Source organism: Camelus bactrianus, chromosome 8 (genome assembly GCF_048773025.1).
Source record: "Camelus bactrianus isolate YW-2024 breed Bactrian camel chromosome 8, ASM4877302v1, whole genome shotgun sequence".
NCBI lineage: Eukaryota > Metazoa > Chordata > Mammalia > Artiodactyla > Camelidae > Camelus > Camelus bactrianus.
Window position 1 is genome coordinate 23,037,201 of NC_133546.1, and position 22,523 is coordinate 23,059,723.

Below are 22,523 nucleotides of genomic sequence, written 5' to 3' on the forward strand. Positions count from 1 at the left end.
TGCTAGAAAAAGTGCCTTCTTTGAAGAGAGATGTCATCTTTGTCACTGCTGTTGGCTGTAATAGTTCACATAGTTACAGTCATTCTGTACTATCGCCATGGAAATAGTTCCGATACATTGACTCTGCCCAGGTACGTTTCGTGTGAGCGACGTTTAAGCTCCCAGGCTGTGGGAGGATGTTCCCTCATGTTCCGCCAGGGTCCCTGTCATTCCTGAAGTCATGGTGTGTTGTCCCTTCACTGTGTAATCAGTGGCCTGGGAAGTGAGTGTCCGGCTAATCAAATAATATGATTAACAGGAAACACCAGGCATATACTGTATACCATTCATGGATTGCTCTATTTTCAAAAATTAGAATAAAATATTTTTACCTCTAAAGCTTCATGGAACATAGTTTAAGTTTCTCTGAGATGATCCAGAAAAATGCAGATTTCTTAATTACAGTGCACCAGCTTCATCTTTATAAATATTAATTATCTCTTCAGCGCATCTCTTACTGAGAAGACAGTTTTTTTCCTCTTAATTTCCAACCCATCACAGTTTGTGAAACAGAAAATCACGTGCTGTGCGATAGTGCCACAGTGTCAAACAGTTGTAGTGAAGTGCTCAAACACTTAATTTTGCTTCCTGTGGTAATCTTAGTGTAGACTGGTCAGCAGAACATTGGCACTGGCTAGTGGACAAATCTGCATTAGTTTCATAGCGCTGCTGTAACAAATTAACCACTAAGCGAGTGGCTTAAAACAGAAATTTCTTCTCTCACAGTTCTGGAGGCAAGGTGTTGGCAGGTTCATGCTCCCTCTGATGTCTCTAGGGGAGAATCTTCCCTTGCCTCTTCCAGTTTCTGGTGGCCTCAGGTATCTCATGGCTGGTGGTAGTACCTCTGTCTTCACATGGCCTTTTTCCCTTTGTGTCTCTCTGTGACTCTGTGTCACATGTTTTTTTTTTAAAAAAAAAAAAACAAGGACACCTGTCATTGGATTTAGGGCCCACCCTAATCCAGTATGTGACCTCATCTTAATGGATTACATCTGCAAAGACTTTATTTCAAATAAAGTCGCATTCTGAGGTTCCTAGTGAACATGGATTTTGGGAGGGACACTAGCCACCCCATATTAGAATGGACCATGCACAAAGGCACACTGACTGAGGGCCGCATTATAGGGGGTGCGTTTAATGGAGAGCTGTAAGGGTGACTGTCTGGTGCACCTGCTTTGATGATGCATTGGAAACGTGGAGCATTGCAAACTTAAGACAAGTTTGTAGGTGTAGGTAGAAGGGTTGACTGTTCACCCACTCTGGTCAGTCATGCAAAAGAGAATTCCGCCTTTTATTTCCTATAAACGATCCAGTTTCCTTCATGAACTCTGATCCTGCTGAGGAGGGGAAAAACAAAATTGAATTTAGTTCACTGCAGTCAACTCAGTGTGAGCCAAAAATTTAAACAGTTGCGTTAGATAGCTTGGTCTGTTGGATGACTCAGTCTCTTAGCGTTTTCCTATTATCTCCTTCTCTCCAGAGTGGATTCTGTTGCTAAGTTTCTCCCTTATTAATATAACAGAAGTGATGTGTGCTAAATTGTGTACTTTTGAATCATTGGCTCGATCATTACATAATTTTTAAAACATTAAAGCAGGAGACTTCTGTGGGTTGAGTTTAAAAACAAGGTTTTATTTTAAAAATATCCTTGCTCTTAATATGGAAAGGATTAATACACAGAGCTTTCTGTGCTCTGAGAATAATTTCAGTATGTTTCGTGACCATCATGGGTCTGAAGTTTCTGAATTTAATGTTGGATTTTTACCTGATCAGCATTCTCTCCAGGGGTTTAAACCTGGCTTTGGTGTTGGACTGGATTCTTTCCCTCCCTCTTATTCTGTGTTGTCCAAGATCTAGAAATCAAGTTTCATGGATTGGGAAAGTGGTGCATTGTGCAGAGTGGGCGTATCTCAGCTGCCTGCATACTCAGCATGGTGGGGTCCTGTCTATTTCCTTTCCTGCTTCACAAGTTACAGATTTAGGAAAGCCTTTAGGTTGTCTAATAATAGCAGAGTTATGTTGGAGATTACAGCTATGAACTATGTCAAGCATGTCCTTCTGCTCCCAGGAGGGCAGTTCATCCTAGAGACTCAGCTCTGTCCTTCCTCCTCGCGCGCCCTGGAACCGATCACAGGCCTCTTGCCAGTTGTCTCGTGTATGTTGTGCATGTAAAAGAATTCCTTAGATTCTTTTCTTGGCAGCATTTGGAAAATAATGTCTGGAATCAGAAACAGATTTGTTATTTCTGTGCTGAAACAAGTGCATTTTTCAAGTTAGCTAGCAAGCAACCATTTGCTCTGGAAGGTTCCCCACCCTTTCTTCAATCCAGTAATAAACTGTCAAGTAAGCCAAGTTTATGCTATTTTACTGTTCAATTCTGAGCATCATTTTAAGAGATTTGAACAATCAAAATGCAAAGTGACCCTGGGGATGTTGCATCTGTGTGAGTCTGGACATTTTATTATCATACAATCAGATTCTGAATTTTAGTTAAATTAGCAGCCGCCTTTAGAACCATAGTCCTGCAAGTCTCCCCTATTCTTTCCCCCTCCTTTCATCCAAAAATTGCATATAATTGCTATCCAATATCCTACAGTTACCAAGGGGAATTCACATTTGCTCAATCTGCAATTTAAAGTAGCACTTTTAATAAACACACTGGTGATATCATGCATTTTTCAAACTGGCGGGCAAAGCCCTTGAAATTTAATAAACCAAACAAAGCTGGCTCTTTATTTCCTTTGTCTTTCTCTTGAAAACTTTATCATGCTTTCCAGTTCTCTTTCTTCCTTCCACTACTAATCAAAATCTTGCTTTTAAATATGTTGCAGTGGAAACCAGATCACCACACTGAATAGATGATCTAATAAAAACTAGGAGATGCTATCCTTCAGGAATGAAAGAGCAGTTAACAGAGCTTTGCTGCCCGAGGCGCGCAGAGCTGGGGGTCAGGTTGTCTGTGGGGCATGCTCTGTGCAAGAACAGTGCTCTGGGTAATTTGGTGGAACTAAATCAGATGACTCGAATTCCCAAAAGCATTGGCAAAGGTTTCCGTTAAATTCCCCACTTGAATATCCCATTTTTACCTATTGTTTTCTTTGCTCATTTCCGCGTCCCTCTTTTCCAGTGTTTTTCCTTTCCTCCTCTAATTGCCCATTGGGGGAGCTCTGTTATACCTAAGAAGCATTGAACTCCCTCTAGTTGCAAAGGTATAATCGGTAATCTGCACACATGTTAGTAAGGTGATAGTTAGTAGATGAAAGCAGATGGGCCAGTGTGATAAAGGTGATTTACCGCTCAGGACATCCTGTCACCACCATCAGCCAGGCACAGAGGTTTGCAGGGGTATGTATTTTTCTATTTTGAACATCAGAAGAAAATTCTGCTGAAACAACCTAAGGGTCTTTAAGCAATTAATAGCTTTTACATGATTAAACGCATTGGGGATGCAGGGTAGGAAGATGGAGATTCTTTTTTTTTCTTCCATTTTTCAGTTTAATTATGTAGAATTGTTATAATTTGACTGCACATGTATTGCATATAAATACATATACACAATATACTACACATCTAAAAAATTTTTTTAAATTTATATATATATATGTACTGTTCATTGTTTCTAAGAATGTTTAGAGCTTTAACTTTTTAAACTTACATAATTATCAAAGCCAACCACAAAAAAAGAATTAATTCAAAAAGATACACACACCCTGCTATTAACAGCAACATCATTTATAATTGCCAAGATATGGAAGCATCCTAAGTGCACATCAATAGATGAATGGATGAAGAAGATACAGCATATATATATACAATGGAATACAACTCACCCATAAGAAAGAAGGATATTTTGCCATTTGCAGCCCTTCGTTCACTTTTTTTTCCCTACTTCAAAAAACAGAATTTTATAACTGGCATAAACATTTCCATTGCATCAAAAATAATAAAATACCTAGAAATAAACTTAACCAAGGAGGTTATCTATTCTCTGAAAACTATAGAACATTGGTGAAGGAAATTGAAGATGATACAAAGAAATGGAAAGATATCTCATGCTCTTGGATTGGAAGAGTCAACATTATCAAAATGGATGCGCTACCCAATGCAATCTACAGATCCAATGCAACCCCTGTCAAACTACTCACAACACTTTTCACAGAACTAGAGCAAACAATTCCAAAATTTATATGGAACCATAAAAGACCCCGAACTGCCAAGGCAGTCTTTTGTAGGTCTTTTTATTTTTTTTCTCTCTCTTTCTCCTTTTCTTATGATTTGATGACTAGAGAAGTTCCTTTAACATTTGTTGTAAAGATGGTTTGGTGGTTTGAATTCTTTTAGCTTTTGTTTATCTGTGAAGCTTTTGATTTCTAGGAAGATGGAGATTCTTAAATTGCAAAATGTCCATTGTTTTATGAAACCATATATGGCAATCGCATTTGAAATTAAGAGGTCTTCATTGACAGGCAGCAGTATAATGACAAACTATTTGGTATCATGTTTGCAATGTTCATCCTCCATCGGCTGATTATGTCATATTTATCAGGTTTTGTTAGCTTAGATTGGGTTTAGAATCTTTATTGTTGATATTGTCAAAATGGGGCTAACACTGAGAGCCATTGAGACAAAAGTCCTTGTGGACTTGACCGAGGGCTTAATTAGGGTGGTGGGGTGGGAGGGGTCTTGCACAATAAGAAAAATGTGAGTGCTCTTTGCCATTTCTTCACTGGAATGTCTTCTTATAACAGAAAGTTATAAATAGCATAAACTGAGCTTTAGGAACCATGAGTTGAAATGTAGTGTAAGTGAATTTACAGTTAAGTGGAGAATGGTTTTCAGAAGTCAGATTATATATTACATGTTTGTTCTTGAGAAGTTTGGCAAGACAGCATTTGCAAATAAAAGAGGAAAATCTCTCCTCTGATGACCATAAGAGGACATCTATGCTGCTCGTGGTTTTATTTCACTGAGTGAAACTGGGCAAGCTTCGGAAACTTTTAGAATGAAAGCCGGGACACAGGCATCTCCCAAGTCGCTGACGTCCGGAGGAGTGAGGGCAGGATGCGCTGTCACTTGCCTCACAACTTAGGAGAGGAAAGTGGAGGGCATCCAGATTGGTTAAGGCGGCTTCGGGAGGAGGCAGGAGTCCAGGAGATTCCGGAGTTGGTAGAAGATTGGCTGGGGAAACTAAGAAGTTGAGAGCAGTGACTTTTCTGCTTTCAAACAGAAAAGATTCCTCAGCAAATGAAAAGGGAGCCTCAGAAGATGCCTGTGAGGTGTTGTGGCAAGAGAAAACAAAGCATGTGGAAGCACCCAGCCCTGGATGGTACCCCGTCTCTCCTTCCTTAGCCATGGCTTACAAGTCTGGAGTTTTTGCTTTATCCACACCCTTTCCTAATTTTAAGAAGACAGGGAATGGGGGTATAGCTCAGTGGTAGAGTGCATGCTTAGCATGCATGAGATCTTGGGCTCAATTCTGAGACCTCCATTAAAAAATAATAATAATAAAATAATAATAAAATAAAAAATAATAATAATAAAATAAAACTAGGGGGGAAAAAGAGGACAAAGGATGCTCTGGTCCCTTCTTTTCCACTAGAAAATTATTGCTGTAACAGAATCCTGGTTTTATGTACAAAAAGACCAGTATTATCCCAAGGTGATATCTAGATTCATCCAAAATTTATTGATATTCTGAAATACCTCTGAGGTTCATCACATCAGATCAAAATATCTTGATAGAATTTGGGGTGTAAGTATTTATTTACTTATCAGATTTTGATGGGCTCTGATTATGTACCAAGCACCTTCCACTCCAGGAAAGCCTTCCATCTCCCATGCTTCTGGACTTCTCCCAGGCCCAGGTCTCCTCGGCACTCAAGAGATTTCCAGCTGTTTTCCTGTCATCTCAAAAGGGGCTCCTGCTTATGCCTGCTTTTGGTGGCGAGGAGCTCCTCTTTCCCCAAGATACCGACTTTGAAAACAAAGGAAAGACAGAATTTTCAAAGGGTTTCCCTGCTAATGATGACCCAGATAACAAAGCATTAACAGGTGAGTGAAGACGATTCAAGAAATCTCAGCTCTGTCTATTGATAATATAAGCTTGAGTAAAGATCTCCTTAGCTGTGAGAGTAGCTTCTACTGGACAAAATATTGAGGATTAAGTAACAACTTACATAAGATGCTGGACATTTTCCCACAAGCATGTAGTAATATTATTTAGATTTGACCTCTCAAAGTGCATCATAGAGTTACTGATTAGATTTACCTTGGGCTTGTGAAAGTGAAGGGAAATGTGTGCCATAATTTGTGAATGTGGTGTGACTGAAAAGGCAGATACACTTCTGGGTTTTCATTGCAACATATTTACACCAACTTTTGTGAAGTTTTCTGGAATCACAGTGGTGTAAACACATCCAGATGAACACAGAGTATCATAAATCACACATACTGGTAAATGAGCATTGTAGCAACACAAACATTTTAGAAGCCCAGGAAGCCAGGGAGAGCATCTGGACACAGTTCTAAGTGCTCCAGCAGAAGTGTTTGCTCCCACAGCAATTGAGACGAAACTTTTCCTTTTTGGAAATATTTCCTGGCACAACAAGTACTTAATGAAAATTTAAAACAAGATTTGGACTGCTTCTACGGTGCCTTTTATAAAATTGCCTTGTATTAAAAAAAAAAAGAAATCTCCATGTCTTGATGAGAGGAATGGGTGGGTGGGTAGCTTTATCCTTCATAGATAGAAGTGTCCTCATCTCATGTTGACTGTTGAGGAATGGGTAACAAGGGCTCCTTAACCTTTGGGGTATTTCGCTTTTCACTCTATTTTGTCTTCTGTTGGTAATTGGCAGCTCATTTTCCACCTCAGAGAGAACAGGTTAGTGAGTGTAAGTTGTCCAACTGAATGGTCCATAAATTACAAGGGAAGTAAGAAAAAGTAGCATCCTCGAAAGGTGACACTGATGTCCATCCTCCCAAAATGCAGAGTCCATAAACGCCGAAAGGGTTGAATGCAGATGAGTGAATGTTTGATGGCTTTCAGTGTGATTTAAAACAAACATTAGTTTGATATTTGCCGTCACTTTAGATTTGAGATTATAAGACTAGGACAGGAACAGGCTTCTCTTCAGTCACCCACTGAGAACATCGAACTGCCTTTTCTGTTTCCCATAGAAAGTTAACATTCGTATGGCAGATATTATATAGATCTTTGTTTATAAGCTTTTTGGCTTATGATAGTAAATTTGGCTGAAAATGAGTTTGTCTTAGTTGCGCCCCACCTCTCATTCACCTTCACGAAATTGTTGAATAGATCCATTGTTGGCTTGTTATCTGCAAAAGATAAAGTGTCTGTGAGCTGAGGGGAAAACAGGAGCCCCCATAATAGATGAGATTCCTCTGGCACGTGACACGCCGAAGTTCACCCAGACTGCTGTTTTGGACAGTGTGTGACTAGATTTTCTTTAATTTTCCCTTTCCCCCATTTCGATATTGGAAAGTGACCCTCGTGCTCCATGCATGGGGAGCAGCTACCTTTCTCTGTCTCCCGCTGGGTACCGGCCCCCAGCAGCTCTGTGTGATGTCAGAAATTAGGTCCGACTGGATGGATGCCCGGCAGGGAAACGGGAGAACTGGCTTCTTTCTGCCAGAGTGTTGTTTCCCTCCCTGCACAACGAGAATTCTTGCTTTAATTCTAAGACAATTCTCTGGTAGGTGTCAAGGGTCCTTTGCTGCTTTCCAGTAAGGGAATCTAGTGTTTGTGATGTCCTCCTGACGCCCCAATTTCTGTCTCCAACTGAGATCGCTCCCTGCACTTCAAGTGTAACTGACCAGCTACCTACTCCACATTTCCAACGGGACGTCTGATCGACTTCCTGAACTCCCGGTACCCCACCCCCTCACTGCCCCGTCCCCACAGCTCTTCCCTTGCAGGCTTCCTCATTTCCAAGGGCAGCAAATCCGTTTTTCCAGTTGAGCAGGCCATAAACCTTGAAGTCGTGTGTGACTCCTTTTTCTCTCGTACCCCTATTCAAGGTGTGAGAAAATCCAATTGACTCATTTTAAAAAATATCTTCCTGGATCTGACTGCCTCTCACCACCTCCACTGCCAGCTCCTTGCCTGGGTCTCACCTGCACCACGATCATAGCTTCCCTTGACAATCTCTTTTCATCCAGAGTGAACCCTTCAAAATGTAAGTGAGCTCATGTGACACAAATGGCTCAAAACGCCATTTCACTCCGAGTGAAAGCCCATGCCTTGGCAACCTCTCTTTATTTTGGGAGCATCAATCAGAGGCCGGAGCTAAATCCTAGGGGAGAAAGGTGGTTTTCTAACCCACAGAACTTGTTGTTGTGTCCAGTCCTTTAGTCTGGCAGAAAAGGAAAACGTTTCCCTGCTGGACCCACAGCCCCAGGTGAGTGATGCTCTTGTCCGATGCTCGTGGAAAGAATGGTCTTTAGTGAGACACTGTCATCTTTTCTGCCATGGGAAGGAAGGCAGTTCCAATCTGTAGCTATCTGTGTATTTAATACAGTTATTGAGATGTGCCTTTAGTCTTCGTGAAGTAAGCTTGGTAAGAGAGCGTTTCTGTTGGAATTTTGGAAGATTGATTCCCATGGCTTTTATTTATTTTTTTTTTTGGATAGGGATTAAGTTAGGACAAAACAGCAGGGGGCCTGTCCAAATTCGGAAGCTAACTGAAGTGTTTAATAAGCAGCTCAGTTTTTATTCCTTTGCGTGTATTTGTTTTGCTGAGCTTTGGTCTGTTATAAGAAATATCAAAAAGTCCTCTCATGGTAAGTGCTGGTTATTTCACTCTTTTATAGTACCCCGACTTTTTTTTTTCTTTCATAGCATCATTAAAATGGAGGGCAGGCTCTGAGCTCACTCACGGAGTGGGATCGGCATGTTTTCTGGGACGTATATCACGTTGTGGGTAGTTATAGGTGCCGTGGCTTCCCTGTTAGATTCTCAGCTCCTGGCGGGCTTATCCCATTAACTTGACCAAGAAAGAATTCCAACCGGTATTTGTGATTAAAGGTACGAAATGCAATATTTAACCTAGTTCAGGTGAAAAGGATTTGAGCCATCACTCTCATGGAGGGGGAGGACTTTTCTGAGGATAACTTAAAATAGAAAAAGGGATTTTTGTACTTTCAATGGGACTGAAAATATGAAGGCAAAAAGCAGAGCAAGAAAGATTTGTAACTTTCGAAGTTTCGTTTTCTGTAGCAACCTGATGGAAAAATCTAATGCTACAATTTCAATCATCAATGGCTTGTAAGAGGGGGAAGCTGATCATAAAGGAGGAGAAAGGTTAATGTGTTTCTAGAAATTTAAACATTCAGAACAAACGAGTCTAGACTTTGTGGTGACAGGGAGGGAGACGTGTTTCCTGGGTACCTTTCTGGTCTTTGAAGTGGCAGGTCACCATTAGGGAAAAGGCCCGTTCCTTGCCGGCTCCTCTCAAGCACCGTCCTGAAGTGGTTACACTTCTCCTAGAGGACTGAGGATTTACTCATCAAGGAGAAACACATCCTTTAAGCACTTTCTCCTCTTTTGAGTTTTCAATCGAAGGGGTGGGGCGGAGCTCCATTGCATAGTCCCATGAATGGGCAATTGACTGTAAACAAAAAAATAAAAGGGATTAAAATTAACTTTAGAAATATGAGATTATTTTTCTCTCAGCAAACCGTCATTTAAATGTGGGAGCTTTTCCTTTTTATATTTATTTAAAATTTAAAAATCTATTAACTATTTCTATTGAAATTTCATCTCATTTGATCTTTCCATCCCTTATCTAAGTTTTCAGACCCCCTGGATTATTTTCGAGGGTTCCCCTTTATGCGTTTCATTCTCTTACTGTTAAAACATTTGTTCCCCGTTTTCTCTGTGAATATACTTACAATTTGGTCACCATACTTTTCTGTCCCTGTTAGGTACTATGAGCACAAGCTGGTTACTATTCAGGACCTTACATCAGACTGTACCCAGAGGTGCTCTGTTAATATCTGTTGAGTGATTGTGCGCTTAGCTGCATTGAAGACTTCCCCTTTATCTCTGTGAACTGTTACAGTTATTGAAAGTTACAGGAACTTAGACCTATAGGCTGTGTTTTTGGCTCAGTAGAATGAAAGTGGTGGAGCCATCATTTTAATGGCCAGCTAAGATCTTACTAAAATGCGCACATTCAGGATGAGGAGCCTGAAATCTGCAGACGTGATTAACCAAGAGTGAAATTTTTGCAGGTGAAGCAGAAAGACTCTTAACCTAGGAACCAGAGAGGCTTTCCCATCCTGAGTCTATCATTTACTGACTGTGAGGAAGCCACTTAACCACCGTGAGCCATTTCCCCATCTAATAAGTAGAAGCGGCTGCCCTGCCTACTTGATGGGTTGATTCTGCGGGAACCAAATGAGATGAAGTACCTGGAATGTTAGCAGGGAAACTGGCAATCCTCTTCATTTCCTCCTCTCTCTTCCTCCTCTTCCTGTCAACTCCACCTTTTTAATGTGTTCCGGAACCCATCCCTCCTCTTCATCCCCTGGGCCAGCACTGCCTCAGTGGATGACTGTTCACATTCCGTGCTTTTTTTTTTTTTTTTTTTTTTTTTGGTTTATCAGGCTCCTAACTTTCTGATTCTAGGCTAATTGCTCTTTGATCCCCTCCTCCACACTCTGTTTGGAATGGGACAGACCTCAGCATGTTTCTTGTGTGACTGAAACTCTTCAGTTTCCCCCACCCCTCACCACACCGCTGGCTTCAGGATAAAGTTTAACTTCCTTCCCATGATGCAGAGGAGCCTTTCATGAAAGAACCTCCCTGTCTTCCTCTTCAGCCTCAGTTCCCACCAGCCTCTTCCCTCATCCACATTCACTGCTTTTGCACATCTGTGCACACACCAGGACCCTCAGCTATTTCTTCTCTGTTACTTCTATCTAATATTTTGATCAGACGGACAGAACTCAGTCCATATGTTACCTCCTCTTGGAAGCTCACCGTAACCAACATTCCAAAGCTGGCTTTCAACCCCTCCCGTGTGCTGCCTCTCACACTCTCCTACAGCTGTCTGTTTTCCTGTGTGAGGCAGTAAGAACCTAGAAGGCAGGGCACGTGAGTTATCCGTTATCCTTGATGCTGAAAAATCACACAAATGTTCGTTGAATTAATTCATGAATGTTTGAAAGTCTTTAAATATATGAAGGAAATTCTGGTGTGTCATCTGGTTTAGTATTAGAAGCAAAATGGAAATCGTTACCTACCCTGCCCTTGTATAAAGTTATAAACTGTTCAGACCAGAGATCCTGGGGCTCATTTCAGCTGTTCTCTTTCAATAATTTCTCGGGAATTGAAATGCACTAAGAATTTCAAGTAAAATTATCTATCTGGGAAGGAGAAGTAGCTGTGTCAAAAAAATCCGTGAATGGTTTGAATTTCACCTGGGAAAACCATGTCTGGGATGCAGAATCCCAGTATTCCACAGGAGTAAGTGACACGGATGCTGTTAAACACAGCCAGGTGTTCAGGACCCATTCAAGAAACGTATAGATAAGCAATGTAATGATTGATCCATAATTGACTATCGAGGTAAAACCGTCTGTTTGAGTCTTCTGGAATTGAGGGATTCAAATCAGGGAAAATTGCTTTTCTGCTCTACTGACTGTGATAGGGAAATTTTCGCCCCTGTGACGTTCAGCACCTGGTGTCACGCCTGCCAGTGTGTTACACAACATGGCAAAAGGGGGCTTTGCAGATGTAATTAAGGTTACTACTCAGGGACCTTAAGAAAGGGAGATTGGCCAGGATTAGCTAGGTGGGCCTAATGTAATCACACGCGCCTTTAAGAGCAGAGCTAAGGCGAAGGAGGAATCAGAGAGATTAAGTGTGGCAAAGATTCCGTGTTGCCGGCTTGAAGATGGAGGGAGCCCCTGGGAAGCCGGGGGAAGGAACTGACTTCAACAGCCTGAATGAGCTGGGAAGCAGATTTTCCTCTCCAGCCTCCAGGTAAGAGCACACACCCGCTGACACCTTGGTTTTGGCCTTGTGAGACCCCCAAGCAGAGAACCCAGCCAAGCCTGTGGGACTTCAGAGCTGTACAGCTGTGAGATAAAGACGTGGCTATTGTTTTAAGGTGCTGAGTTGATGGTAATTTGTTACCACAGGGGTAGAAAACTACTCCACCTAGAAAACAACATGAAACATGGGGCTGGGCTGTGAGAGCTTCTTGGTTAGGAAGGCTTGATTTCCAGTGGACCTTAACATTGAATGGACTGTGTTTGACAGACACTAAAATTAAATGCTCTTTCTGACAGCTGGAAGGGATCTTTATTTCTGGCTGATCCAAGAGCTTGCCTGACCTCTGGAACATCACAGTTGACCCGAAGCATGCCCCCAAGTATGTCTTAGACTTCCAAGAGCTCCAGTGGAAAAATCAACCAAGGGGATCCTACATTATTGTATGCTGACTTCGTGCAGGGAAGGTTAACAATAATAAATCAGAGGAATGAGGATTGTTTTTGGTAGTACGGTATCAGAGGCTCATTCTTAGTTTTTCCAAGCGTTGTGTAAAGTAGGACACTTGAGACGTGTACTTCCTTTTCAGCGTGACTTTTCTGATACTGCCTTTAAGAGAGCCATTCTCCTTGTCAGAGGACCCCTCACGCCCCAAGTGCTTGAAATATACTGATTTTGACTTCATTTAAGAAATACTGGAATCTCCTATTGAGATTCTAAAAGCCATTCATTTTATTTGTGATGTACAGGACAGTCAAAGACTTAAGTCCGGGCCGTGTTTTGTCCGTGTAGTGAATTTGTCCATATTAAATACGAAAATGGTTGACTTGGTATCAAAAGAGAGAACAGTTGTGTCTGTGTAGGATGATAATGGAGTCAGAAATTAAGAGTCGATAACGCTGCTTCCTTGCCTTTGTAGAAACTGACTCCTGCCTACATCTCTCTAGAGGACACACCTACCCTTCTCAAAACATGAAATAACAATGTTATAAATAATTCTTGGGATGGCTGGTTGAAGAATGAAAATTAAAAAGAATGGGTTACTGACTTAGTGGGCCAGCACTGCCAACAAAGTTTAAAAACTTGACAAATGTTCTTTTTTTGGCTTGCTTTGGTCATTTCATATGTGTAATGAATTTGAGGTATCATTTTGACTTTGAAAGTGAGAGTTTGGTTTGACCTTCTGCACGTTCATTTCATCACTCACATACTGTCTACATTTTCTTGCTTTCTAAGCCAGTCTCTCTCCTCTTTGTCCTGGCGTATTTATTTTTTCAACAAAAAACATTTACTTAGTATGAGAGCAAACCTCCTGCCCAGTGGTGTTTGAAGACCAGGCTGGCTCCTAAATTGTCACCCTCCACGTCCTTTCTTCCTTGGTCCTAACACTTGGCACACTTGTTAACCCAAGTCTGCTTACCATTTTCCCCCCCTTCTAAGTATGTTTTCATCCCTTCCTTCTGAATGGAAAAACCTTTGGGTTTTTTTTTTCTCCATTCTACCACTGTTTTTTTTAAACTTCTCAATCACTCCAGTTTTTCTCCGAGTATTAGGAATGTATTTTAAAAAGTAATATCAAAAACAAAATCCTGATCTTTTAGGCTTATAATCATCTGACATTATATTTACTTATAAAGCCTTATAATTATGTCAGATAACTCGCTTTCTCTCCATGGTCCTCTCATCTGAGTCTTAAGTGTACAACTTACCAGTTCCCAGTAAATTACAAAGTATGAACTGGAAAATAATCCGTGAAGCTCAGAGGAGAAATGCAGGAGAAACAGGTTAGGAGAAAGGTCTGGCCTCCGGTTCATGGGCTCTTGTGTGGAGCTGTCTAATCACTGATGACTTTGACTCTGCCAGTGGGACTGTGTGGCAGTGGGGGCAAGTCACGTAACATCCCTGCGTCTCAACTCTTTCACTTCTAACACGCAGATGGTAATCCCCTGACTCTTAGGATGTTCACGAACTTTAAATGGGATAATGCATGTAAAGCTGGCCTGGAACCTGGCTAGACGCAGTAACTGATGACTTCCGTTCTCTCTGTGCTGTGTGTGAAATGTGCCGCGTTGGTTACACTGCAGCGTCAGTGGGGGTCTTTGCACTTTGGGTTTTCGGTTTCCTATGTGGATTGGTAAGGACCTTGGTTTGTACCCACTTCTTTCTCCTGTTCATGTGCAAATGTTCTCAGCATGGGCTCCAGCACTGGGAATCGGGCTGAGCTCAGACTTGCTGTAAACTCAGCCGCTATTGGAGAATGAAAACGAGAGGATTTGTTTTCATGGTACAATAGGCTTAAAAGACCTATGACTCTTACGTCAACTGAAACTTAGAAAAAGAACAGAAACTTTGTTGCTGCTGCGCTCCAGCCTCCCCTGCTTCAGGTGCCCCGCTGCCATCTCAGAGCAGCATCGGAACGTCGTCCAAAGGTCTGTTAGGGCTTTGGTACTTCATTGAGTGTATTTTCCTCTAGAGAACTTTAGTTTCTAAAATACGGCACTACGAAAGAAATCCTTATCTGTACAAAAGCCAGGGCAGCCTCACAGCGCTGGTCTTGACCTCATATGTCAATAGGGTAAAAAGGAGGCGCCCAGAGAGGGACAACATTGATTCGTGTGCTGCTTACACAGCTGGCTCAGTGTGCTTTCTTGTTTAAACACGGCACCGCAGAGACAAAGAGGCCACGTGACAGGGTGTATTACCTTTTTAAGGCCTATCTTTAAGTGTAAAGCAGGATAGATGTTGGGGGAATTTTTTAAAAAAGACCAAGATTCACAGGGAGCTGTATTTAATATCTTGTAGTAACCTATAATGAAAAAGAATATGAAAATGAATATATGTATATATGCGTATGACTGAAACATTATGCTGTACACCAGAAATGGACACATTATAACTGACTGTACTTCAATAATTTAAAAAAAAAGACCAAGATGGACAGAGTTTTTTATGGATACTATCAAGGTGGATTTTATTCAGTGTAAGACCCTGTATCAGGTGATTTTAAAACTCATTAGTATTACAGCTAAAAAATAGAAGGAAAAGAAGATATTTAAATACGAAAGTCGGTTGTTTTGAAAGTAGTAATTAGAGAAAGTTAAATTTCAAAACTAATGAGATGTAGCCAAAACAGCATGCAGAGGAAAATTAGTAAGCTTGCACATTTTTATTTTTAAATCAAAAAGAAAAGCTGTTGACTCCAGGAAAAGTATAAAGGAACATAGTTATTGAAATGGCTTATAATAAAACTAGGAGAAAAATGACAAATTCTCTGGAATTTGTTTCATATACTGCAGGTGTTTGGGTAAAAGAAGACAGGGCTGGGACGTGGCATATATAAGAAGGAAGAGAAGTGGGGACTGCATATGACAAAATGTGATGCTTTAACATTATGACCTAAAGAGCATATTTAAAATTTTATTTTTAATCTTGTGGTCATTTTGGCTAAATATTTTCAAATCTCTTTTTTCCCTAAAAGACTTCCTTATCAGATTTCCAAATATTTCTCTGACACTTAAGTTGTCCTTAGAACTCCCCTGCGTTCCTTCATGTGTCTGCCTAGCCAATGTCTATTTTTATTTTGTCTTTTATTTTGCAACAAAAGTATATCCATGATTTTATGTCTTTTAACTTGGGATTCATTATCTAGAGAGTGTACAGGACTGAATCCTTGCTGTTCCTGACAGGCCAGAACATCATCTCTCTTATTTGTATCACATAAGTTCGTGCCCCAAATAGAACTTTGAGCTCAACTAATGTGATTCTGTCATTACAGATGTAAAAAGAAAAACCAAGGTCCAGAGACATTAAGGTTCCAGGTCTCATCTAGCAAGCTGAAGACTAGAAATGACAGTCCTTGGCCCAGGGCTCCTCTGTCTCCATCAGTGTGTAGCCAGCCCAGTTTCTCTATGCAGCAACCCTTTCAAACAATTTTCTCTTTGGCTTTTATTACATGAAACTTTGGCAAGAAGGACTTCCATCATTCAGATGATTTTCAAAGACAGACTCTCCTTTTAATTTATTTCTGATATTTGAGTGGTCCTGTGATAATTTTTATGGTATCCTTCAATATTTTAAAACTCTTTTTTTTACTTGAGTACCTGTTTGCTATGGAAGAAAACCTTTAAATCCCTCAGTCTTTCCTCTTTGGAAAAATTTTGGCAGTATCTACTATATAAGCTGACTAATTACACCCCATGAAACAGCGAATTCCCTTTCAAGGAATATACCCAATGTAAAGATGTAAACATGTTCATCAAATGACATGCATGAGAATGTTCACAGTTCTACTTTTCATAGTAACCCCCAATGAGAAAAACAAAAAGTTCATTCATAATGCAGTGGATAAGTAATTCTGTTACCATACAACAATGAGAATAAACAAACTACTGCTACCTGCCACCACACAGATGGATCTCACAAACATCAAGTTGAGTGAAATATGCCAAATACGGAAGAGTATGATTCCAATCATATAAAATTCAAAAACAGGCAAAACTGATCTCTGGTGTTGGTGTCAAGGTGGTGGTTCCCTCTGTGGGTGGAACCTTCTGTATCTGATCTCAGTGCTGATTATATGGGTGTCCGCTTTGTGGCAGTTCGTTAATCTGCTCACTTAAAATTTGTGGACTTTTCTGTGCCCAATAAAAAGTGTGCTTAAAATCCATGCTTAATTTTAGCCTTCAGTTCTCCCGCTTTGCTTGCCCCTTATGGGGCCTGGCTCTCTGCTCTGTTCCTGCCGTAGGTGTCCCCACAGGGCCCACGGAGAGGTGAGAGGTGGTTAGCATCCCAGACCTGGCTTTAATTCATGCCCCACCCACTTGACATGCTTGTGGCCTTTGAACATTGCAAAGCTCCTCACTGAGTCTCCATTTCCTCAACAGCAGCAGCTCAGACACCGCAGGGCTGGGGTCAGCACCGGTGAGTGGAATGAGATGGTGCCCAGAAACCCTCAGCTCGGAGTAGGCACTGTTAACTCTAGCTGCTATTTTTAGTTTGTTTTCCTAAAGACTATTGTGTGCTTTTAAAACACAGCAATCTTGCCGCTTGGCACCAGGCTAGACCTGCCACGTGGACACGGGTTAGGGCTCCCGTTCTTGTCCTCAGATTTCATGCTCTCCCATACTCTTCTGTCCCAGTGCTTCATGATCACGAGTCCACACCAGGAATTCCCAGTCCAGGGAACTGCCCTGCTCGGTGCACTGTCTTCTAGTCCCGGACGGCTGTTCTGCTCCAGCTTTTTTACCTTGAAAAGTTCTCATCAATCCATTGCCCACCCCACCCCCAACCCCCAACTGATAATTTTTTCCTCATAATACAAAAATACGCTGAGTAATCTGCAAGACTTGGTGGACAGACTTCCCTTCCTGGCTTTGATGGGTACCTTCTGCCCAAATGAGTGGTTCTTCTCAGGGATGTTCGGAGCCGGCATCCAGTGTTGTTTGGTGGGAAGATGGTGACTACAGATGTTATACAGAGAGATCATGAGAGGGTGAAGTGGGGGGATGGAATGAAACTCATTAATTAAGAAAATAATGTCCTGACTTTATGCCTAAAGTTATTGTCATTTGTTAACCCAGGTTTTTTAATCTTGTTATGTAACGTCACGAACTCTTTGTCCACACTGCCATCAACAGGGTCTGACGTGTTTCTTTCTTAGAGACAGAACATTTCAGTAACATGAATGTAAAGCAGAGAGTTGCTGATCAACCCCATCTGAATCCTGAAACGGCGGGAGTAAGAAGCATGGTCAGTGTGAGGGTTCTGGACCTTCCTCCAGGCATCCTGCTAAACACCCTGGCTGTGTGTGGAGGAGGGTCATTCATGAAGGGCGAGGGAAAGCTAGCACCAGATGACAATCTGCAGACACTGTGCTTGTTTTCAAGGATTATTTGTGGAAGTTGCCCTACTCCATGCTAGTCTCCTAATGGGGACTATGTATCACGGATAGTTGAAAAAACATCTTGTACCAATGTCACACTCGCCTTGCAAAATTAAATTATTCATGTATCGAGATGGCAGCAAATTACTTTCTTCATCCAAGATGCTGTTTCTCTGATTTTTAAAAAACTGGATAGGAACATTAGTATTTAATGCTTTTATTATTATAATATCAGTGTTTATGAAGAAATAAATATTTCTGAGTTATGAGATACATAGAAATTCCATTTGATTGCCATTTGTTTCTTGATAAAGCTTTTTTGAGGCCATCACTTGATCAAAAGGAAAATTGGATAGCAGAATAGGATTTTTTTTTAAAAAAGATTCACTTTCTATTTTTACCAATAAATTATGCCTTGAAAAAAATACTGTCAAAGATGTTACTGTATATATGGTAAAGCATTTTTTCCTGTCTCATTCAGAGAAGGCTTATTTGTGCAATACACTCAGAAAAATTGTATTTTGTCCTAGATGCTCACCTGTGGAGTGCTGTATTCTTCAGTGGTATTTTAGAATGTGTAAATATTGGAGTTACTCTATCATTGCTTAGATATTCAGTCTTCTCCATGGGAACACATGATATAGTAGAGAATTAAGGCCAAACGTAAACTTTTCTAGCATTGCTTCTGTTGCTTTTCCCCCCAATTTTAATTACATAAAGTGGTTGGAAAAGTGAGTTTGTTAAACTTGCTCTTTGAATTTGTGAAGTCAGATTGCAACAACCCATGGAATATCCTGGTTTCTTGAAAATCATTCCTGTGTACCTTCTAGTCTCATCTCTATTGCTATTATTTTTCTTATACAATGTTCATTTGAGCCTGTATTTTTTAAAAATCTGTAATTTTTTTTTAAAGTGCTCAAGAAAGGGAGTCTGTGGAAAGAAACCAATCCTGGGCTGTGTTGAACTGATAGTAGGCGACAAGGTGGAATACTACTTGTGGGCCACTGATGCAATCTGAGCGAATCCTCGAACTTTCTCAGCTTCTGATTCAGGAAGTTCTGATGAAAATGACCATGTATCTAGATTTGGATCAAAACAGATATAAATGGCCCCAAATCCCAGTTGATTTTGGAGCATATTACTAATTGTTCTTTCTCAAGAACTTGGCCAGAAGCCCTGCAGCAGGCTGTCACCGGCATACCAGCTCCCAGCTCGCTCCCTGTCTGGCCTGACTTGCTCTCCTCTCATGTTAGCTCAGCTAACACCCTCACTTCCCAGGCTCCCTTGCAGCTAGGGTGCAATGAATTTGGATGCCAAACTGAGGAATCTTAGGCAGTAGTTGTGGAGGCTGTTTGGATCTACTGGCAAGCCCAGCAGCACTGGTCTCTTGCTTTTCTGACATTGGCTTCTGTGGACACCTGGCATCCAGACCTGTACATGATCCGTGATTACCAATGATGACCAGCAGGTGGCAGCAGCAGCAGTATTTCATTGTACCAGTCCCGACTGCAGTAAGTAAACTTATCCTCTGGCCACCTGGAGATTCTGAAAGTCCTTAATATCCTTCAGTAATTCCTTTCAGCTTAACGTAACAAGTGGATTCTGTTGTTTGCATCGACTTGTTCTGGCACTGCCTTCGTAGCTGCTTTAACAAAATAGACATCCTGTTCCAGTTATCTGATGTTCTTTCCCTAAACACTGACAGTGGATAGAGTTTTTGTGTGTTCTTTATCAGAATTGATGCAGTGTTCCAGAGCTGTATGTAATTAACATTGAGGGAAAGACAGCATTTATAAAGTAAATACAGAGGCTATGTTATTTTTATTTATGGGCTTTGATCATGACCATACAGAGCTACTCTTAGAAAAAAAAATCAGTCTGTTAAGGTAGGAAATAATTCGGAACTAAAATCCTCATTCAGAATTGCTGAACAGTATAAAATTGAAAGAGAGGCTGACGAGACTAGAGGCTAACCCAAGTCAGCCAGTGACTGTTTCCTGCTCCCCAGACTGCTGGTGTCCTACCTGGAGTAGATAGCATTTAAGACAGTGTTAGGATCCAGCCAAAGGTTATGCGTGGGGGAAGTCATTAACATAAGGAGCACAAACTATTGACCCCTATTCTTTCTTTCATCAACATTAGTTTACCTTGGTTTTATAGAATTTGCCTACTTTTTCAGTGCATTTTTCTATGTCTCTAAAGTTTTTCTAAAACACAGGATGACTATCTTGTATGAAAACTTTTGATGTCCAATCATTACTCACTGAATGAAGTCCAACCTCTTTGACTCGACAGGTGAGGTTCTTCCTGACTGGCCCGGACTTACTTTTCTGGCCGTATCCCCCCTGCCACCCCTAGGAACCCCATTTTGTCATCCGCCGGGCAGTAGACTGTCTCAGGCAGGTTCAGTTGCAGGCAGCAATGTGAGCAAAAAGGAGTCAACACGGGGTGTAAAGATCATTGGAGAAGCTTGGGGAATGGGTCCAAGCTGAACTTCCAGGAATGATTCCCAAATACCAGCTCAGAACTGGCTCACCAAGGGAGCCATTATCTCTGCTGCAAGCGGAAAGTGGCACCCAGGTATTTGACCCAAGACCACATTGCCTCAGCTGTATGCCTTACGGCAAAATGAGCGCCCCTAGTCCTGCGTACCATCTCCATGAAAGTAGGGACTGGACCCTGAGACTTCAGTTACCTCTCCTACTGAAGTGCCTCAGCGGCCAGACCCACCACCAGAACTAGCTGCAGCCCCAGGAGTGTGGACTCAAGTCCTCAGACAAGTTTAGGTGCAGCAGCTTTGCAAACCCCGAGACTCGGGTACAAGGGAGTCTGGGAAACGTGGTTTCCAGCTCCCAGCCACTCACGTGCAGTGCGCTGTGCAAGGAGGTTTGACCAGGGCTGTTGGAGGCAACATGCACCATCTGCTGTGCACGTGACTCGGTATTCCCCCCACGCAGACACCTCTCTCTCGTCTTCATGCCTTTGTTCTTGCTCTCTTGTCTGGTTGGAATGTGTTTCATATCCTTGTCTATCTAGCAAACCCATCAAGGCCTAGCTCACGTGTCACCCTGCTGTGGCATGTTTTCCCATATCATTTCCTCCTAGCCCCCATTAGAGGTTACCCATTATTTTAAAATGTATCATATTACCATTTTATTTTATCTAGCTTTTCCATTCAATAGAATTCCTTAAAGACAAGGAATAGATTCATTTTGTCATTCAGTCAACAAATTTACTGGCATCTCCAAAGCCAATAAAGGCCTAGTTCTTGTCCTCAAGGAGGGGAAGTCCGAGCAGGGGAGACGGGTGAGCACAATTATGGAATGGGTAAACCACAGAGGAGTGAGTCACCCACCCTCGGGGGACAGGGCCTAGGAGATGGAAGGTCAAGGAAGGTCTTGTGAAGAAAATGTCTTCATCCTGGTGTCTCTCCAGTGCCTAGAGTAGTGCCTGGTCTGTAGCATCTCTGATAAAGGAGACCAGGCTGCAAAGGGGCAAAATGATTTATTTTTAAATGAACTTTAGTCTGTAGTTAAAAGCTCTCTACCCGTACTTAATACTTTAACATTAGTTATTTTTTAATGCCATAGAGTAAAGCTACATTCTCTTGACTCAGTTAGTTTAAACTGCTTTTCTTCCTGTAACTCATTCCTTTAATAAAATAATACTAATTGCATGCCTACTGTGTATCAGATCTCATACTTGGCACCAAACCATGCAGACCCACTAAGCCACGGCCTCTGTTCTACAGTCTAGATCCTGTGTCTAGTGGGACATCTCGTCACTAAACCAATAACTACACGAAAACAAGTACTAGGGCTATGAAAGAAAAGTGCAGGTCTCGATGAGAGTGAATAATAGAAGGTATAAACAGATTCAGAAGGTCAGGAAAGGTTTGCTTTCCCAAAGTAACGGTAATTAATCTGAGACTCAAAGTATGATGGGAAAGAGCAAGTGAGAAGTAATCCGCTGGTTCTTCTGTCTCTCATCTTTAATAGCAACCAAAAAAGAGGTTTTCCCTTTAACTCTTCCCCTTTTGTCATCTCTAGTAATCACTGGGTTGCCGATATCCTGGGTATGCAAGAAAATAAACTCCGATTTTGGCACACAGGGAAGTGTTTCAAAGAATGACTTGTATAATGAGATGATAATCATAATCTGTGTGGGAATTTTTGTTTAGTATTTGCAAGCTATTTCTTAAGGGAAATGTTCATAGAGGTTAGACAGTTGTGGTGCTATAGACAAATGCTTTTAAATTCTCTGGGCTCTTTCCCTCCCCTACCCACTTCATAAAGGTGGGTCATTACCCTCTTTCTCTGAATGTGCCCTTGAATGTTACATGTTGTCACCCTATCGACTTCCCGAGCATCTGGCTCTGCCTGGCCAGGTTGGTCCCGTGCAAAGAGGTCTGCATGGATTTGGTTCTGGCCCGCCCGGAGCTTACAGAAATATCAGAGGGGTTTCGCCATGTGCGGAATACACAAAACAGCCAAACAACTTAAAAACCATTGGAATTAACCTAATGATGGATAGTTGATACTAGAGGTGAATAGATGGAGAGAAAGTACATTTTATTAGGAAAGC

The 22,523-nt window shown here is 41.5% G+C and overlaps 1 protein-coding gene across 7 annotated transcripts in view; it reads left to right on the forward strand.

Annotated features, from left to right (window-relative positions):
* The window catches only part of NHSL1 (NHS like 1), a 214,859-nt gene that overhangs the window by 120,353 nt on the left and 71,983 nt on the right, over positions 1-22,523 (forward strand). Inside the window, exon 1 of one of the 7 annotated variants that reach the window (XM_074368281.1) lies at positions 16,912-16,978. The exons of the other annotated variants lie outside the window; for them this stretch is intronic. The gene's annotated coding sequence lies outside the window, so the exon portion shown is untranslated. Of the gene's footprint in view, positions 1-16,911; positions 16,979-22,523 lie in introns of those variants that run through there. 7 annotated transcript variants of the gene reach the window in all.